Consider the following 7,927-nt stretch of genomic DNA (forward strand, 5'->3'; position numbering starts at 1 on the left):
ACCCAGTGGAATATTCTCCAGCATTAAAACAGAAGAAAATCCTGACCCACACTACAACATGGATGAACCTCAAGGACATATGCTTAGTGAAATAAGCCAGACACAAAATGACAAATATTGTATGATTCTTCTTATAGGAGGTACTAGTGTAGGCAAGTTCAAGTAGACAGAAAGCAGAATGGTCAGGGTCTGGGGAGGGGAGAAAAAGGGGAGTTGGTGTTTAATGGGTACAGAGTTTCAGTTGGGGAAGATGAAAAAATTCTGGAGCTGGATGGTGGTGATGGCTGCACAACAACGTGAAGATACCTAATGACCCCAAACTGTAAACTTAAAAAAGGTTAAGATGGTAAGTTCTATGTTATGTCTATGTTATTTATGTTTTACTATAATGGAAAGAGAGAGAGAGTAGAGTGGTTGAGGAGAGCAGGGAATTGGAATTGCTTGCATTGGAGTGGAATTCATGCTTGGCTGCTCATTGCAATCACACGGGAAGTTTGAAAACTCTTAATGCCCAGGCGGCACCCCAGACCAATTCCATCAGCATCTGTGATTCATAAGCTTCTGGGTGATTCCAGTGGGCAGCTGTAATAGTCCACACTGCTATAAAGAAATACCTGAGACTGGGTAATTTATGAAAAAAGAAGTTTACTTGGCTCATGTTTCTGCAGGCTGTACCGGAAGCATAATGGCTCCTGCCTCTGGGGAGGTCTCAGGAAACTTACAGTCATGGAAGAAGGCAAAGGGGAAGCAGGCACACCTTACATGGCCGGAGCAGGTGGAAGGGCTGGGGAGGTGCCTTACTGTACTTTAAATAAACAGATCTCGTGAGAACTCACTCACTGTACAGTACCAAGGGGGGATTGTGCTACACCAATCATGAGAACTCCGCCTCCATGATCCAATCACCTCCCACCAGGCCCCACCTCCAACACTGAGGATTACAATTCGACATGAGATTTGGGTGGAGACACAGATCCAAACTGTATCAGCAGTGAAGGTGAATAAACACTGCTCTAGATCCTTGCTCCCCGAAGTCCAGCCATCAGAGAAGTGTGAGAACAAAGCTGCCACTTCCTGGGCCCCTGCTGTGTGCTCAACTCCTCACGTGATTTCTGTGAGCCAGCAGCAGGCTTCATAGTAGGGGCAGGGTGCACCCCAGCCTCCCCAGCCTGTGACAGCGCTGATGTACAGTAGCATTATCAATTGAGCTCCCTTTCCCTCTCAGAAGTGTTTCAATGTAGACGAGAGACTATATGAGCACCTGCCTATGAGGAAGCAAACCCTGAGAGAGATTTGGAAATGTACCCTAGCCCATGCAGCTATTAAGAGGTAAAACTGAGACTTGACTTGGGTTTTTTGATTCCCAAAGGCCTTGCTGTCTCGGCCCAGTGACCATCTAGCTGCCTGCCTGGGAACCGGGTTCAGAAATCCATTTTCCAGGGGAAACAGAATGATTGGATTTTTCTTAGAGAACTTAAAACTTGAATTTCTCTCTCGTTTCTCTTAAGCATAGGGAAATGGTGGAGATTGGGAATCAAATGACCATTGAGTTGTGCTGTTAGCATTACTGAGCACCTACTACTTGTCAGGTGCTGCTCCAAGCGCTGGTGAGACAGCAGTGATAAAATTAGCCCTATACCCGTGGAGTATGAGAACACCACGGAACAGAGTCACCTATCCCTCACGACGAGGGTGTGAAAGAAAACAAGGTGCGCCAAAAGACGAATGGGGAGGAGATTAGTGAAAATTCTCTGGGAAAGTGACATTTAACCCAGGATCTGAAGGAGTAGAAAGAGCCGGCTAGGGAATCTGTCTTCACTTTATCAGCACTTTTTTTTTTTTCCCTTTACAATAAAACTGATTTTCTACTTGTTAAACCCATTGCTTGTAAAAAATGTGTTTCATAGGCTTCCCTGGTGAAAGCCTAACTCTGAATTTATAAGAAGATCCAGTTAGAGATGGCTGGACTGACAGGGGAAAGCAAGCTCTAAAGTCAATACCCCTGGCCCTGCCTCAGCACCAAGACCACCAGGGACGAATGCTCAGGACACGTGACTTGGCCTAAGACTCAACATCATCACCTGTAAAATGGGGATGATAACCTTGGCATCACCACTTTGAGGAGGATGTCCGGATGAATTAAATATTATTTGACCATATTAGCTTTGCAGCTGTTCCCCTGTCCTTAAAAAAAATCTCTGTATACAAAGAGGAAAATTTCAACCACTGCCTTTAGGTGTCTCCTTTGGGTAGTTCTATTTGTGCAACAGCGCTGTTGAAAACCACCAGCAACAGCAACACACATGCTTCTCATCTAATGGGAAATCTGGTTCCTCTTTCTCCTTAAGCTCTTTGAGTAAAAAGGGCTCACATGGAGTTAAATTCAATAGTCCAAAGAGAAAGAGCCTGTGGCTGCTCTGGCTGTTGCTGGTACCTGGCATTTGGGAGCTGATAGTGGTGACAAAAAGGCAGCCCAGGTTGTTTTTGTATCCCTGGAGCATAGGAAGGTGGATGCACCTGCTTGGGGCTGAAGCGTAGCTCTCAATGCTGTGCTCAGTACCAGCTGAATTGCTGCTTCCTCTGCCCACTGAAGGAGGAGGATTTCTGTGTCAAATGGAAGGTGTTTCTATTTTTAAAATTTTATATTGAGGTATAAATTACATGGAGAAGAAATGTATCTCAATGAATTTTCACAAAGTGAACACCCCCATGTATCATTACCTAGTCCCACAAGTGGAATATTACTAGCACCCTAGATGCCTCCTGAAGCCCACCTTCAACATCTCCCCATGCCCACCCTAGAAAACTCCCTAAGTCCACCCTAGAAACCTCTCCAAGTCCACCTAGACATCTATGCCCATCCTAGAAACCTCCTCAAGCTCACCCTAGACACCTCCCATGCTTCTGTGCCCACCCTAGATACCCCGCCAAGTCCACCCAAGATACCACCCCAGTGTCTCCCCCACCACTAACACCTTCCTCTTCCCCAGATTACCCTTGACTTCTTTTTTTTTTTTTGAGACAGAGTCTTGCTCTGCTGCCCAGGCTGGAGTGCAGTGATGCGATTTCAACTTACTGCAACCTCCACCTCCCAGTTCAAATGATTCTCCTGCCTCAGCCTCCCGAGTAGCGGGATTACAGGTGCCCACCACCATGCCTGGCTAATTTTTGTGTTTTTAATAGAGATGGGGTTTCACCATACTGGCCAGGCTGGTCTGGAACTCCTGACCTCAAGTGATTCACCTGGTTCGGCCTTCCAAAGTGTTAGGATTATAGGTGTGAGCCACTGTGCCTGGCCTACCCTTGACTTCTGATTCCATAAATGTGTTTTGCAATTGGCATATTTTTAAAGCTTTGTGTCTTAGGTCCACTGCCTTCTGGGTTCTACTTATTTATCTTCTCATTACCTATTCATGAAGTGCCTCTTTTTCTAAAAGCCACAAACCACTCATCCTTCTTTAATTCTGAAGGATCTGATTGATAAAAATAATCTTTCATGATTCTTTTGGTTTGCATGTGTCTGATGATTTAAGAGATAAAGTAGTGCCTAGTATGTCTAAAGGCCATTTGAGTTTCTTGTGAGTTACCTGCTCATGTCCTTTGTCCAGTTTTCCTTGGGAGTGTCATTCATTTCAAGGCACCTGGTGTGCCACAAGCATATTAATCCTTTGTTCCTTCCATGTGGCAAATATTTCCCAGCGTCATTTGCTTTGTAATCAGTTAGCTTTCTCTGATGCTTTTGTGATTCCTTTTCCCTTCTTCTTCTTCTTTTTTTTTTTTTTTTTGTTGTTGTTGTTGTTGAGACGGAGTCTCACTCTGTCGTCACCCAGGCTGGAGTGCAGTGGCGCGATCTCGGCTCACTGCAACCTCCACCTCCTGGGTTCAAGTGATTCTCCTGCTTCAGCCTCCCAAGTAGCTGGGACTACAGGTGTGTGCCACCATGCCCGGCTAGTTTTTTGTATTTTTAGTAGAGACAGGGTTTCACCATGTTATCCAGGGTGGTCTCGATCTGCTGACCTTGTGATCCACCCACCTCAGCCTCCCAAAGTGCTGGGATTACAGGCGTGAGCCACCGTGTCTGGCCCCTTTCCCCTTCTCATCAACTCTCACACTCTCCCTTGGTCATCTCATCCAGTCTTATAGGTTTAAATGCCATTTGTACACTGCTATGAACTGAATGGTGCCCCCTCAAATCCATATGTTCCAGCCCTAACCCCTAATACGGCTATGTTTGGAGATAAGGTCTTTATAGGGTAATTAAGGTGAAATGACGTCATAGGGTGAGGCCAGACTCTAAAGGCTGGTATCCTTATACAACAAAACAAAAACAAAAACAAACAAACAAACAAAGGTGAGAGAAAAATCTCTCTCTCTCTGTCTCCACCATGAGAGGACACAGCAAGGCGGTGGCCGTCTGCAAGCCAGGAAGAGAGTTCTCCCCGGGACCCAATGACACTGGTACCGGATCTGTCTTCCAGCCTCCTGAACTGTGAGAAAATGAATTTCTGTAGTTTCAGCCACCCAGTCTGTGGTATTTTGTTATGGCAGCTTGACTAAGACATGCTCTGAACCTGCCCAGATCTCTACCTGCTGCCCAGACCCTCCTCCTGAACTCCACAGTCTTTCACCTAGCTGCCCCTTGACTTCTTGGCCAGGTGTCTAAGGGATCCTTCAAGCTCAATGTATCCAAAACTGAATCCTGGTCTTCTGCCTACACACCTGCTCGGCCCACAGCCTTGCCCGTCTTCCCACGAGCTGCTCAGGCAAACACACCCTGAGCGCAGTGTGAGGGAGTGAGCTTTCCCTCTCACTCCCCATCCAACCTCACAGGAAATCCCGCTGGCTCTGCCTAGACTCCAAGCACATGCACGGCTCCCCCTGACACACGCTGCCATTGGGTCTTGCCTGGATGGCTGTAATAGCCCCTGCTTCTCTGAGACAGCCACGTGGCTCCCTCCATCTCTTCAAGGTTGTCACCTCTGTCGTCTTCTCTGTGAAATCTACACTGACTAGATTATTTAAAATTGCAACTCATTCTCTGCATCTTCAATCTTCTCACCATGCTCTGTGTCTATTTATTCTTATCGCTTTCTATGAGCTGTACAGTTCATCACCTAACAAATGGTAGTGCTTACTTACGAAGTAATATATTACTACTTCTTTTCTTCTGTCTCCTTCACCTGAGAGCAGCAGTCTTTGTGGGTTTTGTTCATAGCCGTTCGCTAAGTGCCTCTTACAGTGCTTGGACGTAGGAGACGTTATTTGTTTACTGAATAAATAAATATACTTAAATATATAGCCAATTTATTTGATCTTTTTCTTTAGGTTTCTGTTTGGTGGTCATGCCCAGAAAGCCCCACTCTAACGAGTATTGATAATTCACTCACACATCCTTCCAGATTATGGGTATATTGTATATATTTAGAACTTTAATCTACTTGGAATTTATTCATTGTATGGTGTGAGGTAGCAAAACATGGGGTTTTTTAATTAATTATTTTCATCTATTTTCCAGTATCTTATTTCTATGCTTATTTAAGCTTAATTTTTTTTATCATTAAATGTATTATAATTAGCTCTGTTTCTGGATCTTGTATTATATTCCATTGATCTGATTATTTACTACTATACCACAAAGTATTTTAATCATATTAAAGGCATACATTTATTTTTAAAATTAATTAGAATTTCTAGAATTTTGTCTCTTTATTTGGTCTTTGAAACATCCAGTTCTCAGTTTTATCAATTCTCCTGGGTATTTATTTCTTTTGTATCTAACTGATTAGTTGATACTTATGTTTTTAGCAATGCCTTCTTTTTTAAGGTTTAATTTGTTATTTTCTTCTCAAGTTGTTTTTTGGTGGGATGTTCTGCTCATTTATGTTCATTTATTCAAGAATTCAAGGCTGTTTCCTTCCTTTGAGTTCAATTTTGACCACATCTCTTAAGATATATTTTCATTGTTACTGTCTTAATGGTCCATAATTACACTTTTAATTTCCTCTGTTTTCAAGAGTTGCTTAGATTAATGTTTTTAATTTCCCACAAATATATTCTTACTGTTATTTGGGTATTATTTTTTTTTAAATATCCATTATTGGGGTCAAAGGATGTGTTCTACAAATTTTCTCATTTCGAAAGAGATTTCTTTGAGATTTTCTGTCTAGTTTAGAGAACGGTCATTTTCTTAAACTGTCCCAAAGAAACTTGGAAAGAATGTGGATCTTTGTAGGTACTAAGTCTGATGCATTAAACTGAGCTAAACAATCATTTCATCCACTTTTTCCATTATGTTTTTGATGCTTGCTTGACTGTCAAAGAGAAGTTTGATTAACGATCTCTACCCTGGTATTTTTGTTGATTTCTTCTTGCCTGTCCAACTTTCTTTCTTTATGTATCTTGAGTGTGTTTTGGGGAATAGTATCTAACGATACCCTTAATCTGAATAAAGAGATCTTTGTTGGTGAGCTCACATTCATGCCTTTTGCCAGTTTCTCTGACAGAGCATTCACTTTCTTATTGCCCTAAAAAAGTTTTTTATATGTTAAACATATTAACTCTCTGCTATGTATGTTACAAGTATTTCCCCCTAGCTTCTCATTTTTTAAAATCCTGTTAATAGTATATACAATATGCAGATACTTTAAATCTTTTTTTTTTTTTTCTTTTTTTGAGACAGCTTCTCGCTCTGTCTCCCAGGCTGGAGTGCAGTGGTGTGATCTCTGCTCACTGCAATCTCCACCTGCTGGGTTCAAGCGATTCTTCTGCCTCAGCCTCCCAAGTAGCTGGGACTACAGGTGCCCGCCACCACTCCAGGTTGATTTTTTGTATTTTTAGTAGAGATGGGGTTTCACCGTGTTTGCCAGGATGGTCTCGAACTCCTGACCTCGTGATCCGCCCGCCTCGGCCTCCTAAAGTGCTGGTATTGCAGGCGTGAGCCACCGCACCTGGCCAGATACTTTAAACCTTTAGTAGTAAAGATTGTTTTCATTTGTATTCTCAAAATAGTGTGATGAGAAAATTTAGGTGAAGGGCAAGTATCTTGGTCCCCTCTCCTTGCTTAGCCTTGAATTTCTATGGCTGTTTGATCAACTAACTACCTCTTCTCCTGGTCCCCACTTGCAAGTTATGATCTCATGTCACCTCCGTCTTCTTCTGATCCTTCAGGATGTTCCACAGGCAACCCCTTCTTCAGGGAAAAAGGAAACCCCTTTTTACCATGTAAAGCCAAAGACCTAAAAACATAATTAATTAAGGACAACATCTGACATGCTTGATCAGTGTGCAGCTAAAACGGTACATGCTTTTCCTGTTGTCCTGTTCAGAATCTCTTTGCCCCAGGTCTTCAAATTCATCCTCTTTTTCATTTAAAAAAAAATTACATAAGATCTCTCTCTATATATAAAATTTTGCTGAAGGTTTAGAGGACAGAGAACAGTGGTCTCACCTAAGCACACACCATGTCTTAAACATGAATGCTCGACACATCTGTTCTTAAATATTTCACCTCCATTTCTAATGATCCCCTCTCTCCTCTTTTCCCATCTCTCCTAAATTTCTGTTTATGTCTAATGCAAAACAGTCAGTAATTTTTGTGTGATGCTTTGTCTTTTGCTTGTAATTAAATGTATTTTCCTTTTGAATGCAGGTTACTTTTTAGGAGGAACTCTGATTCAACTGTTAATGTAAATTTTTTTATCCTACAGCACTTATAAAGGTAATATGATAAGCATGCTTATGATTATATTAAAAAAATGTTAAAACTATTTCTCACACTAAAGGATATAGGAAATACAATGCTGAGAGTAGCCACATGAGAGTAGTGGGGTCTTGGGCATGTCATTTGATCTTTTGATCTTTTTGAATTTGTATCTCTAAACCTGATAGGCGCAACCCAGTGGCATTTGGTCTGGGAGAGGCAGGTGGA

Source organism: Papio anubis, chromosome 5 (assembly GCF_008728515.1).
Source record: "Papio anubis isolate 15944 chromosome 5, Panubis1.0, whole genome shotgun sequence".
Classification (NCBI taxonomy): Eukaryota; Metazoa; Chordata; class Mammalia; order Primates; family Cercopithecidae; genus Papio; species Papio anubis.